This window comes from Phyllobates terribilis, unplaced genomic scaffold, assembly GCF_046119375.1.
Source record: "Phyllobates terribilis strain yellow unplaced genomic scaffold, ASM4611937v1 Scaffold_117__1_contigs__length_5270597, whole genome shotgun sequence".
Classification (NCBI taxonomy): Eukaryota; Metazoa; Chordata; class Amphibia; order Anura; family Dendrobatidae; genus Phyllobates; species Phyllobates terribilis.
Window position 1 is genome coordinate 3137819 of NW_027362877.1, and position 16316 is coordinate 3154134.

The 16316-nt window shown below is 54.5% G+C and overlaps 1 pseudogene; it reads right to left on the reverse strand.

Annotated features, from left to right (window-relative positions):
• Positions 1-16316, reverse strand: part of LOC141201509 (uncharacterized) — a 68866-nt pseudogene that overhangs the window by 36250 nt on the left and 16300 nt on the right.

The window sequence follows — 16316 nt, forward strand, 5'->3', positions numbered from 1 at the left end:
CTGGTCCCTCCTTGCACCGCAGCACAGAGGTTCCACCACCTGGATCCGTAACAAGGATCTTAGGTTGAAGTCGTTATTATTTTTGCTTTGTCTCCCAAAATGAGAAGAATTTTATTTTTTTTTTAAAAAAACAAACATATTTGGCATTTTCACTTCAGGATTTATCCCACACGGTAAACGCCATAAGGAAAAAAACATCAAAACATGAAAAACACCTCCCCAAAACTGCAATGAAAATACAAAGATCAAAAAGTCACAGACACCCCTAAAATGGTACCAATAAAAAGGTCAGTGTGCCATTCAAGAAGAGAAGCCCTCACACAGCTCCGATAACGGAAGATAAAGTGATGGGTGTCTGGAACAGTTCTGAATATTTAACCCATAAAATATATTCTAAAAAAAAAAAATGGAAGTTTGGAATCGCCGTAACTGTAATGACCTGGAAATTCACAGCGAGGTTACAAAACCCAAAACACAAATGTGGAATAGAGGGGTTTTTTTATTAACTGTTTGGCCTCATCTGGAATTTTCCTTGTTTTTCGGCACACTATATGGTAAAATGCACAATTTGTCATGTAAAAAACAGAAGAGCTCAAACATCTGTGGATGTAAAAATATAAATATTATGGCCTATAGAAGAAGGGGAGGGGAAAAAATGAAAAAAATGGAAATTTGCCCCATCGGGACAGGGTTGAAAAGTTGATATTGACTCCTAGGATTTCCGCCTCCTGTAGGTGGCGCTAGAGACCCTGTTCTCTGCATCTGGCAAAAGGAAATTTGCATATGTTATTTCCCATGGGGCATTGCATGGCCTATAACTCTGTGTACTCAGAATGGCCGCTCTCCTCCAGGAGACACATTCCCCCTATAGAGAGGAGTGCGCGGTGATCCGACCTTCTCCTCCAGGAGAAACATTCTCCCCTATAGAGAGGAGTGCGCGGTGATCCGACCTTCTCCTCCAGTAAGGAAAGTTCTGTGCTTCTCCGCCTGCAGAGCGAGTGGTGAATATACGCGGGGGCCGAGAACGGCTGGAGCCTCCATGTCCGGCTCTGGGGGGTGATCGGCTCCACCACGCTCCATCTTCATGTCAGGACTCGTGTTTCGGGGTCTGAGGGACGGTCCGGTGCCGATATTTATCCAGGACTTTGTGCTCAGTACGAAGAAAGTGATTTGTCACAAAGAAGAAGAATGAACGGAGGAGACCAAGGAAGATCACACAAGTGTCAGCCAAGAGGGAGGAGCCGGACGCCCGACCACGACTGATGACGACATTGAGCCGGTACCGATTATGAGGGACGGACGAGCGACAGCGGATTAGGTGGAAAATCATCAGTAAATTAACCCCGACTCTGCTGAGTAACAATCCACGACAGACTCAGGAACCGAAAGATCTCACAGGAGAGAACGGACAGAAGCGCTGGGACATCTGCAGACAAAATGTGACCGATGCTCTAAGGAAGGTGAAAGATTCTGAAAGAAGCCGCCGAGGACGAAGCCTCAAGACTGATGAAGACGACAGCGGAGAAACCGCGACTCACAGATCAGAAGAGAATAATCAGGGAATGAAAGCTGTGAGAAAATGTAGAGAAAACCAGAGCAAGTCTGGAGAAAAATCATCTATTATAGGACGAGGCCGAGAGATGTCATCACATCCACCGGAGCCAACAAGAGTCTCCTCTCACCTGGTGATGTCAGAGGCCGGAGCTCCTCCATCATCACCTCCTGGTACCGATCCTGGTGTCCTTCTAGATACTCCCACTCCTCCATGGAGAGATAGACAGCGACGTCCTGACACCTTATAGGAACCTGACAACAACGACACCGTCATCACCCAGAATCCTACAGTGCTGTCCTGTATAATGTCCCAGCAGTCACCTCTCCGGTCATCACCCAGAATCCTCCAGTGCTGTCCTGTATAATGTCCCAGCAGTCACCTCTCCGCTCATCACCCAGAATCCTCCAGTGCCATCCTGTATAATGTCCCAGCAGTCACCTCTCCGCTCATCACCCAGAATCCTCCAGTGCTGTCCTGTATAATGTCCCAGCAGTCACCTCTCCGCTCATCACCCAGAATCCTCCAGTGCTGTCCTGTATAATGTCCCAGCAGTCACCTCTCCGGTCATCCCCCAGAATCCTCCAGTGCTGTCCTGTATAATGTCCCAGCAGTCACCTCTCCGGTCATCACCCAGAATCCTCCAGTGCTGTCCTGTATAATGTCCCAGCAGACACCTCTCCAGTCATCACCCAGAATCCTCCAGTGCGGTCCCGTATAATGTCCCAGCAGTCACCTCTCCAGTCATCACCCAGAATCCTCCAGTGCTGTCCTGTATAATGTCCCAGCAGTCACCTCTCTGGTCATCACCCAGAAACCTCCAGTGCTGTCCTGTATAATGTCCCAGCAGTCACCTCTCGGGTCATCACCCAGAATCCTACAGTGCTGTCCTGTATAATGTCCCAGCAGTCACCTCTCCGGTCATCCCCCAGAATCCTCCAGTGCTGTCCTGTATAATGTCCCAGCAGTCACCTCTCCGGTCATCACCCAGAATCCTCCAGTGCTGTCCTGTATAATGTCCCAGCAGACACCTCTCCAGTCATCACCCAGAATCCTCCAGTGTGGTCCCGTATAATGTCCCAGCAGTCACCTCTCCAGTCATCACCCAGAATCCTCCAGTGCTGTCCTGTATAATGTCCCAGCAGTCACCTCTCTGGTCATCACCCAGAAACCTCCAGTGCTGTCCTGTATAATGTCCCAGCAGTCACCTCTCGGGTCATCACCCAGAATCCTCCAGTGCTGTCCTGTATAATGTCCCAGCAGTCACCTCTCCGCTCATCACCCAGAATCCTCCAGTGCTGTCCTGTATAATGTCCCAGCAGTCACCTCTCCGGTCATCACCCAGAATCCTCCAGTGCTGTCCTGTATAATGTCCCAGCAGTCACCTCTCCGGTCTTCGCCCAGAATCCTCCAGTGCTGTCCTGTATAATGTCCCAGCAGTCACCTCTCCGCTCAGCAGCTCAATCATCTTGTTGCTGAGCTCTAGGATCTTCTTCTTCTTCCTCTCATGTATCGGGGGGTGCGGGGGAGGCTCTGTGATGGGGCCCGGGCTCCGCCCTCCTGACTCCTGGAGATGGATGATGGGAGTCACACCCTCCCCCGGTGTCTTCCTCACTATTGTGTAATCCTGTGTATGGAGAGAGACACTTAGGGAGAAGAATTCCTTCCCGACTCCAGATCTGACAATCCGTAGAAATCCCGGGATCAATAACCGTCTCCAGTAATCTGGGGCCATAACCTGGAATATTATTACACTCAGGACAGACATCCAGGCCCCTCTACAGCTCTTATAGGGAATCCCCATGACAACTCCTCCTGGCAGAGAGCTGCACACAATCACTGCTCTTACAGTAAAGAATCCTTCTCTTCCTCTTCTGGATTTCCTCTTCCCGATGTCGGACTTGTTACATAACACAATAAAGCTGATAGAAATGTAGAGGAGTTACCTCTCCGCTCAGCAGGGAGATGATCTCCAGGGTGAAGTGTAATAATCTTCTGGTGGTCTCGTCCTCGTCCATCCTCGGGGTCATTCAGAAGGAGGGATGAACACTGGATCAGCTGGAGGGATCTCGTCCTGCCGGCGTCTTCATGATAAAGGAGAAGATGGAGATCACAGGGGACGATATAACGACAATCACTGAATTCTGCCCCAAATATCCGACATTTATCAGGAAGAATCTGGAGGAAAAGCCACAAACTCCACCGCGGCCTCCTCCGCCTCATCGTGGTAACTACAGCTCCAGCGGAGGTTGGTCACCATGGTAACTACAGCGCCAGCGGAGGTCGGTCACCGTGGTAACTCCACCTGCAGTGGTGGACGGTCACCGTGGTAACTACAGCGCCAGCGGAGGACGGTCACCGTGGTAACTGCACCGCCAGCGGGAGACGGTCACCGTGGTAACTGCACCGCCAGCGGGGGACGGTCACCGTGGTAACTACACCTCCAGCGGAGGACGGTCACCGTGGTAACTGCACCGCCAGCGGGAGACGGTCACCGTGGTAACTGCACCGCCAGCGGGGGACGGTCACCGTGGTAACTGCACCGCCAGCGGGGGACGGTCACCGTGATAACTCCAGCTCCAGCGGGGGACGGTCACCGTGGTAACTCCACCTCCAGCGGAGGACGGTCACCGTGATAACTCCACCTCCAGCGGAGGACGGTCACCGTGGTAACTCCACCTCCAGCGGAGGACGGTCACCGTGGTAACTCCACCTCCAGCGGAGGACGGTCACCGTGGTAACTCCACCTCCAGCGGGGGGCGGTCACCGTGGTAACTCCACCTCCAGCGGGGGGCGGTCACCGTGGTAACTCCACCTCCAGCGGGGGCGGTCACCGTGGTAACTCCACCTCCAGCGGAGGACGGTCACCGTGGTAACTCCACCTCCAGCGGAGGACGGTCACCGTGGTAACTCCACCTCCAGCGGAGGACGGTCACCGTGGTAACTCCACCTCCAGCGGAGGACGGTCACCGTGGTAACTCCACCTCCAGCGGAGGACGGTCACCGTGGTAACTCCACCTCCAGCGGAGGACGGTCACCGTGGTAACTCCACCTCCAGCGGAGGACGGTCACCGTGGTAACTCCACCTCCAGCGGAGGACGGTCACCGTGGTAACTCCACCTCCAGCGGAGGACGGTCACCGTGGTAACTCCACCTCCAGCGGAGGACGGTCACCGTGGTAACTCCACCTCCAGCGGAGGACGGTCACCGTGGTAACTCCACCTCCAGCGGAGGACGGTCACCGTGGTAACTCCACCTCCAGCGGAGGACGGTCACCGTGGTAACTCCACCTCCAGCGGAGGACGGTCACCGTGGTAACTCCACCTCCAGCGGAGGACGGTCACCGTGGTAACTCCACCTCCAGCGGAGGACGGTCACCGTGGTAACTCCACCTCCAGCGGAGGACGGTCACCGTGGTAACTCCACCTCCAGCGGAGGACGGTCACCACGGTAACTACACCGCCAGCGGAGGACGGTCACCACGGTAACTACACCGCCAGCGGAGGACGGTCACCACGGTAACTACACCTCCAGCGGGGGATGGTCACCGTGGTAACTACACCTCCAGCGGGGGCGGTGAGGTGAGGAGGAGCCGCTGCACTCCCCCATACAACACTGAGGAGCCGCAGTCACATGGAGCAGGAGCCTCCACAGGAACAGCTCTGATCTCACCCAGGGCCGGCGTCAGCACCCGGCGCACCCGGGCAAATGCCGGGGCCCTGAGCAGGCAGAGGGGCCCACTGGCGGTCGCGCACCCCGCTGGGCTATGGGCGGAGGAGAGCGGTGTCAGCGCCCGCCCTTCTCCGCCGCTTGCTCAGGGCCCCGGCAGCTGGATACTTACCTCTCCCCGTGCCTCCGCAGATCCACTGTCTTCCTGCTCTGCGCTCCCTGTGACGTCTTAGGTCAGAGGGCGCGGTGACGTCTTTACACCGCGCCCTCCCCTGAGCCGTCACAGGGAGCGCTGAGCGGGACAACGCCGGAGTTCGGACCCGAGCAGCGGGCAGCAGGTGAGGAGGAGGGAGGTGAGTATTTGATTTTTTTTTTAATGTATGGAGGCATGGGGCATTATAAAGAGGGGGGGTGACATCCTGCATGGGGTATTATAAAGAGGGGGGGGGGGCATCCTGCATGGGGCATTATAAAGAGAGGGGGGGGTGACATCCTGCATGGGGCATTATAAAGAGGGGGGGGGCATCCTGCATGGGGCATTATAAAGAGAGGGGGGGGTGACATCCTGCATGGGGCATTATAAAGAGGGGGGGGGTGACATCCTGCATGGGGCATTATAAAGAGAGGGGGGGACATCCTGCATGGGGCATTATAAAGAGAGGGGGGGACATCCTGCATGGGGCATTATAAAGAGAGGGGGGGACATCCTGCATGAGGCATTATAAAGAGAGGGGGGGCATCCTGCATGGGGCATTATAAAGAGGGGGGGGCATCCTGCATGGGGCATTATAAAGAGAGGGGGGGCATCCTGCATGGGGCATTATAAAGAGAGGGGGTGGCATCCTGCATGGGGCATTATAAAGGGGGGGGGGGCATCCTGCATGGGGCATTATAAAGAGGGGGGGTGACATCCTGCATGGGGCATTATAAAGAGGGGGGGTGACATCCTGCATGGGGCATTATAAAGAGAGGGGGGGACATCCTGCATGGGGCATTATAAAGAGAGGGGGGGACATCCTGCATGGGGCATTATAAAGAGAGGGGGGACATCCTGCATGGGGCATTATAAAGAGAGGGGGGGACATCCTGCATGGGGCATTATAAAGAGGGGGTGGCATCCTGAATGGGGCATTATAAAGAGAGGGGGGGACATCCTGCATGGGGCATTATAAAGAGGGTGGGGTGACATCCTGCATGGGGCATTATAAGGTGGGGAACAGCCTGCATGGGGCATTATAAAGGGGGGGGCAGCCTGCATAGTGCATTATGTGGGGGGGAACAGCCTGCAGGAGCATTAAAAGGGAGGGGGCCTGTATGGGGCTTTATGTGGGGGGTAACAGCCTGCATGGAGCATTATAAGGGGGGGGACAGCCTGTATGGGGCATTATGTGGGGGGTAACAGCCTGCATGCAGCATTATATGGGGGCCAGTATCCTGTATGGAGCGTTATAAGGGGACCGGTATCCTGTATGGAGCGTTATAAGGGGACCGGTATCCTGTATGGAGCGTTATATGGGGGCCAGTATCCTGTATGGAGTTTTATAAGGGGACCAGTATCCTGTATGGAGCATTATATGGGGGCCAGTATCCTGTATGGAGCTTTATAAGGGGACCAGTATCCTGTATGGAGCGTTATATGGGGGCCAGTATTCCGTATGGAGCCTTATATGGGGGCCAGTATTCCGTATGGAGCCTTATATGGAGGCCAGTATTCCTTATGGAGCCTTATATGGAGGCCAGTATTCCGTATGGAGCCTTATATGGGGGCCAGTATTCCGTATGGAGCCTTATATGGGGGCCAGTATTCCGTATGGGGCCTTATATGGGGGCCAGTATTCCATATGGGGCCTTATATGGGGGCCAGTATTCCATATGGGGCCTTATATGGGGGCCAGTATTCCGTATGGGGCCTTATATGGGGGCCAGTATTCCGTATGGGGCCTTATATGGGGGCCAGTATTCCGTATGGGGCCTTATATGGGGGCCAGTATTCCATATGGGGCCTTATATGGGGGCCAGTATTCCGCATGGAGCCTTATATGGGGGCCAGTATTCCGTATGGGGCCTTATCTGGGGGCCAGTATTCCGTATGGAGCCTTATATGGGGGCCAGTATTCCGTATGGAGCCTTATATGGGGGTCAGTATTCCGCATGGAGCCTTATATGGGGGCCAGTATTCTGTATGGGGCCTTATATGGGGGCCAGTATTCCGTATGGGGCCTTATATGGGGGCCAGTATTCCGTATGGGGCCTTATATGGGGGCCAGTATTCTGTATGGGGCCTTATATGGGGGCCAGTATTCCGTATGGGGTCTTATATGGGGGCCAGTATTCCGTATGGAGCCTTATATGGGGGCCAGTATTCCGTATGGAGCCTTATATGGGGGCCAGTATTCCGTATGGAGCCTTATATGGGGGCCAGTATTCCGTATGGAGCCTTATATGGGGGTCAGTATTCTGTATGGAGCGTTATATGGGGCCAGTATCCTGTATGGGGCCTTATATGGGGGCCAGTATTCCTTATGGAGCCTTATATGGGGGCCAGTATTCCGTATGGAGCCTTATATGGGGGCCAGTATTCCGTATGGAGCCTTATATGGGGGCCAGTATTCCGTATGGAGCCTTATATGGGGGCCAGTATTCCGTATGGAGCCTTATATGGGGGCCAGTATTCCATATGGGGCCTTATATGGGGGCCAGTATTCCATATGGGGCCTTATATGGGGGCCAGTATTCCGTATGGGGCCTTATATGGGGGCCAGTATTCCGTATGGGGCCTTATATGGGGGCCAGTATTCCGTATGGGGCCTTATATGGGGGCCAGTATTCCATATGGGGCCTTATATGGGGGCCAGTATTCCGTATGGGGCCTTATCTGGGGGCCAGTATTCCGTATGGAGCCTTATATGGGGGCCAGTATTCCGTATGGAGCCTTATATGGGGGTCAGTATTCCGCATGGAGCCTTATATGGGGGCCAGTATTTTGTATGGGGCCTTATATGGGGGCCAGTATTCCGTATGGGGCCTTATATGGGGGCCAGTATTCCGTATGGGGCCTTATATGGGGGCCAGTATTCCGTATGGGGCCTTATATGGGGGCCAGTATTCCGTATGGGGTCTTATATGGGGGCCAGTATTCCGTATGAAGCGTTATATGGGGGCCAGTATTCCGTATGGAGCCTTATATGGGGGCCAGTATTCCGTATGGAGCCTTATATGGGTGCCAGTATTCCGTATGGGGCCTTATATGGGGGTCAGTATTCTGTATGGAGCGTTATATGGGGCCAGTATCCTGTATGGGGCCTTATATGGGGGCCAGTATTCCTTATGGAGCCTTATATGGGGGCCAGTATTCCGTATGGAGCCTTATATGGGGGCCAGTATTCCGTATGGGCCTTATATGGGGGCCAGTATTCCGTATGGGGTCTTATATGGGGGCCAGTATTCCGTATGGAGCATTATATGGGTGCCAGTATTCCGTATGGGGCCTTATATGGGGGTCAGTATTCTGTATGGAGCGTTATATGGGGCCAGTATCCTGTATGGGGCCTTATATGGGGGCCAGTATTCCTTATGGAGCCTTATATGGGGGCCAGTATTCCGTATGGAGCCTTATATGGGGGCCAGTATTCTGTATGGAGCCTTATATGGGGGCCAGTATTCTGTATGGAGCGTTATATGGGGCCAGTATCCGTATGGAGCCTTATATGGGGGCCAGTATTCCGTATGGAGCCTTATATGGGGGCCAGTATTCCGTATGGAGCCTTATATGGGGGCCAGTATTCCATATGGGGCCTTATATGGGGGCCAGTATTCCATATGGGGCCTTATATGGGGGCCAGTATTCTGTATGGGGCCTTATATGGGGGCCAGTATTCCGTATGGGGCCTTATATGGGGGCCAGTATTCCATATGGGGCCTTATATGGGGGCCAGTATTCCGCATGGAGCCTTATATGGGGGCCAGTATTCCGTATGGGGCCTTATCTGGGGGCCAGAATTCCGTATGGAGCCTTATCTGGGGGCCAGTATTCCGTATGGAGCCTTATATGGGGGTCAGTATTCCGCATGGAGCCTTATATGGGGGCCAGTATTCTGTATGGGGCCTTATATGGGGGCCAGTATTCCGTATGGGGCCTTATATGGGGGCCAGTATTCCGTATGGGGTCTTATATGGGGGCCAGTATTCCGTATGAAGCGTTATATGGGGGCCAGTATTCCGTATGGAGCCTTATATGGGTGCCAGTATTCCGTATGGGGCCTTATATGGGGGTCAGTATTCTGTATGGAGCGTTATATGGGGCCAGTATCCTGTATGGGGCCTTATATGGGGGCCAGTATTCCTTATGGAGCCTTATATGGGGGCCAGTATTCCGTATGGAGCCTTATATGGGGGCCAGTATTCCGTATGGGCCTTATATGGGGGCCAGTATTCCGTATGGGGTCTTATATGGGGGCCAGTATTCCGTATGAAGCGTTATATGGGGGCCAGTATTCCGTATGGAGCCTTATATGGGGGCCAGTATTCTGTATGGAGCGTTATATGGGGCCAGTATCCTGTATGGGGCCTTATATGGGGGCCAGTATTCCGTATGGAGCATTATATGGGTGCCAGTATTCCGTATGGGGCCTTATATGGGGGTCAGTATTCTGTATGGAGCGTTATATGGGGCCAGTATCCTGTATGGGGCCTTATATGGGGGCCAGTATTCCTTATGGAGCCTTATATGGGGGCCAGTATTCCGTATGGAGCCTTATATGGGGGCCAGTATTCCGTATGGAGCCTTATATGGGGGCCAGTATTCTGTATGGAGCCTTATATGGGGGCCAGTATTCTGTATGGAGCGTTATATGGGGCCAGTATCCTGTATGGGGCCTTATATGGGGGCCAGTATTCCTTATGGAGCCTTATATGGGGGCTAGTATTCCGTATGGAGCCTTATATGGGGGCCAGTATTCTGTATGGAGCGTTATATGGGGGCCAGTATTCCTTATGGAGCCTTATATGGGGGCCAGTATTCCTTATGGAGCCTTATATGGGGGCCAGTATTCCGTATGGGGCCTTATATGGAGGCTAGTATTCCGTATGGAGCCTTATATGGGGGCCAGTATTCTGTATGGAGCGTTATATGGGGGCCAGTATTCCTTATGGAGCCTTATATGGGGGCCAGTATTCTGTATAAAGCGTTATATGGGGCCAGTATTTCGTATGAAGCGTTATATGTGGGCCAGTATTCCGTATGGAGCCTTATATGGGGGCCAGTATTCTGTATGGAGCGTTATATGGGGCCAGTATCCTGTATGGGGCCTTATATGGGGGCCAGTATTCCTTATGGAGCCTTATATGGGGGCCAGTATTCCTTATGGAGCCTTATATGGGGGCCAGTATTCCGTATGGAGCCTTATATGGGGGCCAGTATTCCGTATGGGCGTTATATGGGGGCCAGTATTCCGTATGGGGCCTTATATGGGGGCCAGTATTCCGTATGGGGCCTTATATGGGGGCCAGTATCCTGTATGGGGCCTTATATGGGGGCCAGTATTCCGTATGGAGCCTTATATGGGGGCCAGTATTCCGTATGGGCGTTATATGGGGGCCAGTATCCTGTATGGGGCCTTATATGGGGGCCAGTATTCCGTATGGAGCCTTATATGGGGGCCAGTATCCTGTATGGGGCCTTATATGGGGGCCAGTATCCTGTGTGGAGCCTTATATGGGGGCCAGTATCCTGTGTGGAGTGTTTCGCCGGTTTCTGAGCTATTGTTGAATTTACAATAGATATCACTCATGTAATGTAAGAAGTGAAATCTTCGGCATTGTACTATATATATATATATATATATTTCTCTGCGGTATCTCTGCATCATGAATCGTGGTATGTGTTAAAGGGGCCACTGAGACTCTTTCACCCGGGGCCCAGAAAAACCTGGAGCCGGCCCTGATCTCACCCCACACTCTCCTCTCACAGATTCACCACAAACCCTCCCTGTAATCTCACCAGAATGGCGGGAAGCGGAAACCTGCTGCTGGCTGATACCAGAGAGCAAGAGCTGCGCACAACCAGGACGGAGCTGCTGCACTGAGAGCGGGAGGACCTGTGTGAACGTCACCGCCATGTGATAAGGGGGCGGGGCTCAGGAGAGACGTGGTGAAGGACCTGCTGTGACGTCACCGCCATGTGATCAGGGGGCGGGGCTCAGGAGAGAGGTGGTGATGGCCCTGTGGTGACGTCACCGCCATGTGATCAGGGGGCGGAGCTCAGGAGAGAAGTGAAGGACCTGTGATGTGATGACGTCACCGCAGCGCCTGCCGCTCGGTATAGGTCTGTGGTGCTCTCAGGTGTCAGCCATGGGCTGGAGGCGCCCTGGACCTGTAGTCGGAGCTTTCCGCTGTGTCAGCCCCAGTGGTGATGGATGGAGTCACAGCGGAGGCTGCTGTCTGTGTACAGGGCGGGGACTCCAGCACTGAGCCCTCAGCATGTGGGGCCCCGGGCCACGAACAAGACGCCCCTCCTCAGCGCTCAGACCACGCCCCTCATCAGAGCTCCGCCTACGCCCCCTCCTCAGGGCTCCGCCCACGCCCCTTTTAAGAGTTCCGCCCACGCCCCCTCCTCAGAGCTCCGCCCACGCCCCTTTTAAGAGCTCCGCCTACGCCCCCTCCTCAGAACTCCGCCCACGCCCCCTCCTCAGAGCTCCGCCCACGCCCCCCTCCTCAGAGCTCCTCCTCAGAGCTCCGCCCACGCCCCCTCCTCAGAGCTCCGCCCCCTCCTCGGAACTCCGCCTTCTCCTCAGAGCTCCGCCCCTCCTCAGAGCTCCGCCCCCTCCTCAGAGCTCCGCCCCCTCCTCGGTGTCCCTGCAGAGGTGAGGAGATGGAGTTCCTGCACTGAGGCTCCTGTGCACACAGCGCGGTCTATAAGGACGAGTCCTACAGCCGCTCCATACTGGTTATACTGAGGGGGCGTCACACAGGGGGCCAGCACTAATCAGGGGGCTTCTAAGGCGATTGCTCACTCTATCTATCTCTCTGGAGGACATACTGTGCGGCTGTATAAGGGGCTGTGCACACGGGCAGTAATGGCGGCATGTGGGAGGTACATGGGGTGCTGGCTGTATTTGGGGGGGTACATGGGGTGCTGGCTGTATTTGGAGGTACATGGGGTGCTGGCTGTATTTGGGAGGTACACGGGGTGCTGGCTGTATTTGGAGGTACATGGGGTGCTGGCTGTATTTGGGAGGTACATGAGGTGCTGGCTGTATTTGGGAGGTACATGGGGTGCTGGCTGTATTTGGGAGGTACATGGGGTGCTGGCTGTATTTGGGAGGTACATGGGGTGCTGGCTGTATTTGGGGGGGTACATGGGGTGCTGGCTGTATTTGGAGGTACATGGGGTGCTGGCTGTATTTGGAGGTACATGGGGTGCTGGCTGTATTTGGGAGGTACATGGGGTGCTGGCTGTATTTGGGGGGTACATGGGATGCAGGCTGTATATGGGAGGTACATGGGGTGCTGGCTGTATGCGGGGGTACATGGGGTGCTGGCTGTATGCGGGGGTACATGGGGTGCTGGCTGTATATGGGAGGTACATGGGGTGCTGGCTGTATTTGGGAGGTACATGGGGTGCTGGCTGTATGCGGGGGTACATGGGGTGCTGGCTGTATTTGGAGGTACATGGGGTGCTGGCTGTATGCGGGGGTACATGGGGTGCTGGCTGTATATGGGAGGTACATGGGGTGTTGGCTGTATTTGGAGGTACATGGGGTGTTGGCTGTATTTGGAGGTACATGGGGTGTTGGCTGTATTTGGGAGGTACATGGGGTGTTGGCTGTATATGGGAGGTACATGGGGTGTTGGCTGTATATGGGAGGTACATGGGGTGTTGGCTGTATTTGGAGGTACATGGGGTGCTGGCTGTATTTGGAGGTACATGGGGTGTTGGCTGTATTTGGAGGTACATGGGGTGCTGGCTGTATTTGGGAGGTACATGGGGTGCTGGCTGTATTTGGGGGGTACATGGGATGCAGGCTGTATTTGGGGGGTACATGGGGTGCTGGCTATATTTGGAGGTACATGGGGTGCTGGCTGTATTTGGGGGGTACATGGGATGCTGGCTGTATATGGGAGGTACATGGGGTGTTGGCTGTATTTGGAGGTACATGGGGTGCTGGCTGTATTTGGGGGGTACATGGGATGCAGGCTGTATTTGGGAGGTACATGGGGTGCTGGCTGTATATGGGAGGTACATGGGGTGTTGGCTGTATTTGGAGGTACATGGGGTGCTGGCTGTATTTGGGAGGTACATAGGGTGCTGGCTGTATTTGGGAGGTACATGGGGTGCTGGGTGTATATGGGAGGTACATGGGGTGCTGGCTGTATTTGGAGGTACATGGGGTGCTGGCTGTATATGGGAGGTACATGGGGTGCTGGCTGTATTTGGGAGGTACATGGGGTGCTGGCTGTATTTGGAGGTACATGGGGTGCTGGCTGTATTTGGAGGTACATGGGGTGCTGGCTGTATTTGGGAGGTACATGGGGTGCTGGCTGTATTTGGGAGGTACATGGGGTGCTGGCTGTATTTGGGAGGTACATGGGGTGCTGGGTGTATATGGGAGGTACATGGGGTGTTGGCTGTATTTGGAGGTACATGGGGTGCTGGCTGTATATGGGAGGTACATGGGGTGCTGGCTGTATTTGGGAGGTACATGGGGTGCTGGCTGTATTTGGAGGTACATGGGGTGTTGGCTGTATTTGGAGGTACATGGGGTGCTGGCTGTATTTGGAGGTACATGGGGTGTTGGCTGTATTTGGAGGTACATGGGGTGCTGGCTGTATGCGGGGTACATGGGGTGCTGGTGACGCGCCCCCTGGGCCAGTGCTGTTGGGGATACCCGGAGCCGGATCAGATGGGGGTTGTAGTCTCCGAGTGGCTGTGACCCGGTCCGTGCCCAGGGTGTCAAGCTCAGTGTGTGGCAGTCCTTACTGATGTTACTAAAGTTCTTTATGTCGACTACGCCACCCGTTGAATTGCGGTCACTACGGCCGCCGCTGCAGCAGGGTCCGCTGAGGCTGATGGTGTTGGTGCAGCTTAGGTAGTATAACCCCCAACGGGAGGGGTATAGCCTCAGGGGGTCAGGTGCAGAGGATGGTGGTTGTGGAGGTGCAGGGAGGATGGTAATCAGAGACAGAGTCGGGTTGCGCAGTTCAGGGTTTTTACTTACTGCAGATGTTCCGGTCACTCCGGCCTTGAGTGACCACCCGAGCCGTGCTGCGTCCACCAGGTCCTGGACTCGGCCAACCCCCAAGTAGTTCTGGAGCGTGGTTCTGAGCTCCCGTTCTGTCCTGTCCTCGTCTCTGGCCTTCCCCACCAGGGATCCACCTAAGTCCGGCTCCCTCGGGCCTTCTGTTGGTAAAACCCTGACTCTGGGTTCCCTGACCCTTCGCGTGGTCTGCCTTCCTGGTGGATATGGCGAGGGGTCGTGCCAAAGCTTGACCACGACCTCCGGTTCCTGGCTAAGGATGATTTGCCTCCACCAGCTTGGGATCCGGTACCCTTCTCTGCCAACTCTTCACCCTGTGGTTGTATTTGGGCTCTCAGAGTTCCTTCTTTCTCCCCCTCTGGGTCTTTCGTTCTCTCCTCTCTCACTCTGGGCCTGGGGCTGCTCTGCTCCTGTGCTTTCTTCCACTGCTCTGCAAAGACTTACTGACTGACCTCACTCTGCAAAAGACCCTGATCTAAGATGGTGCCCACCTTATATACTCCCTCTATGTGTGAGCTCAGGTGACCAGCACCCAATGAGCTCCTAGCATTACCCAGACTGCTCCCCCTATCTGCCCCTACACTACTGGGATGGTCCACCCCCCTCCCACTCCAGCCAAGGACAGACTCGGTCGTACCTGCACATTTCTAAGTGGGAGTACCGTTGGTCTGCCCTCCGGAAATGGGATGTGTGTAGTGCATGCAGCCTTCTGAGCTCAGTTCCACACTCCATCCTTACCCGGGAGTGGAATATCACACCTCTGGGTTGAGGTGCAATACCCCTGTAGCAGCCGAATCCTCAGGGTGCTACATTCCCCCCTGGTAAATCACAGCACGTCCTCGGGCTGTAAGATATAAACAACACCAAACATACAATTTTTGCATAAACAACATAATAAAACATCATATAAAACTTTTCATAAAAACTTTTCATTAGAAACATTCTTGTCTTCTGGTACCTCCGGTCACGGTGCAACTTGTGACCGGGTAAAGTGCGACAGTCTCTTGAAGAAACACGGTTTCCTATAAAACCGGTAGGGGGCGCTTTAGGAAGCGCAACTATATACAAAAGGGAAGGTGGCCGCTCTCAGTCCTCGGCCAGGTATTAGGGAGGATTGACCGCTCTCAGTCCTCGGTCAGTGGGAATAGGGACACACGGGGTTAACAGTTCAGTTCTCTGGTCCCAACGGGGACTATATTAGCAGCAACGGTTCACTGTGCCCCGACGGGCAACTATATACAGTCTCTCTCTACCGTACTTCAGCGACGGCGTCCTCCTGCTCTTTCTTTATGGACAGTTTCAGTTTCAGACCCGTCCGGGTCCTCTTGCTCCTCCTCCGTCAGGCGATGCACATGGAGGGCGTAGGGTCCTTTGGCACACTTGTGCCGGGTGAAGGTGACCTCGTCCCCTAAATACAGGTCACGACCTCTGTGTCCCTCCGGTAGGTGGGACTCAACGTCTCTTCTTGTCACGAAGACGTCGCCTGGGGTGCGGTGATCCCTGATGAAACCCCACCCATGCTGCAGATTAAATTTTATTACAGTCCCGATGGTTCGGGGACTATGCGCCGCACGGGGGTCTCTCCTGGTCCGGCTCTTCTGCTCCGCGCTCCTGACTTGGGCTTGCTGTTCCCGGACCCGCCTCTCTCTCCGCTCCCTCTCAAAGACCTCAAGCTGCTGCCGGCAGCACTCTGCACGCTCCGCTGCAGCTGCCCGAGTCTCCTGAGTGAACCCCATGAGGTCTTCTCCGGTGGGGTCCCACTCAAACTGGGTCTCTTCTAGCGGGGGCGAGATCCTCTTTATGGGCTTTGGAGCCGGGATCAGGGGTTCGCACATGGCCCT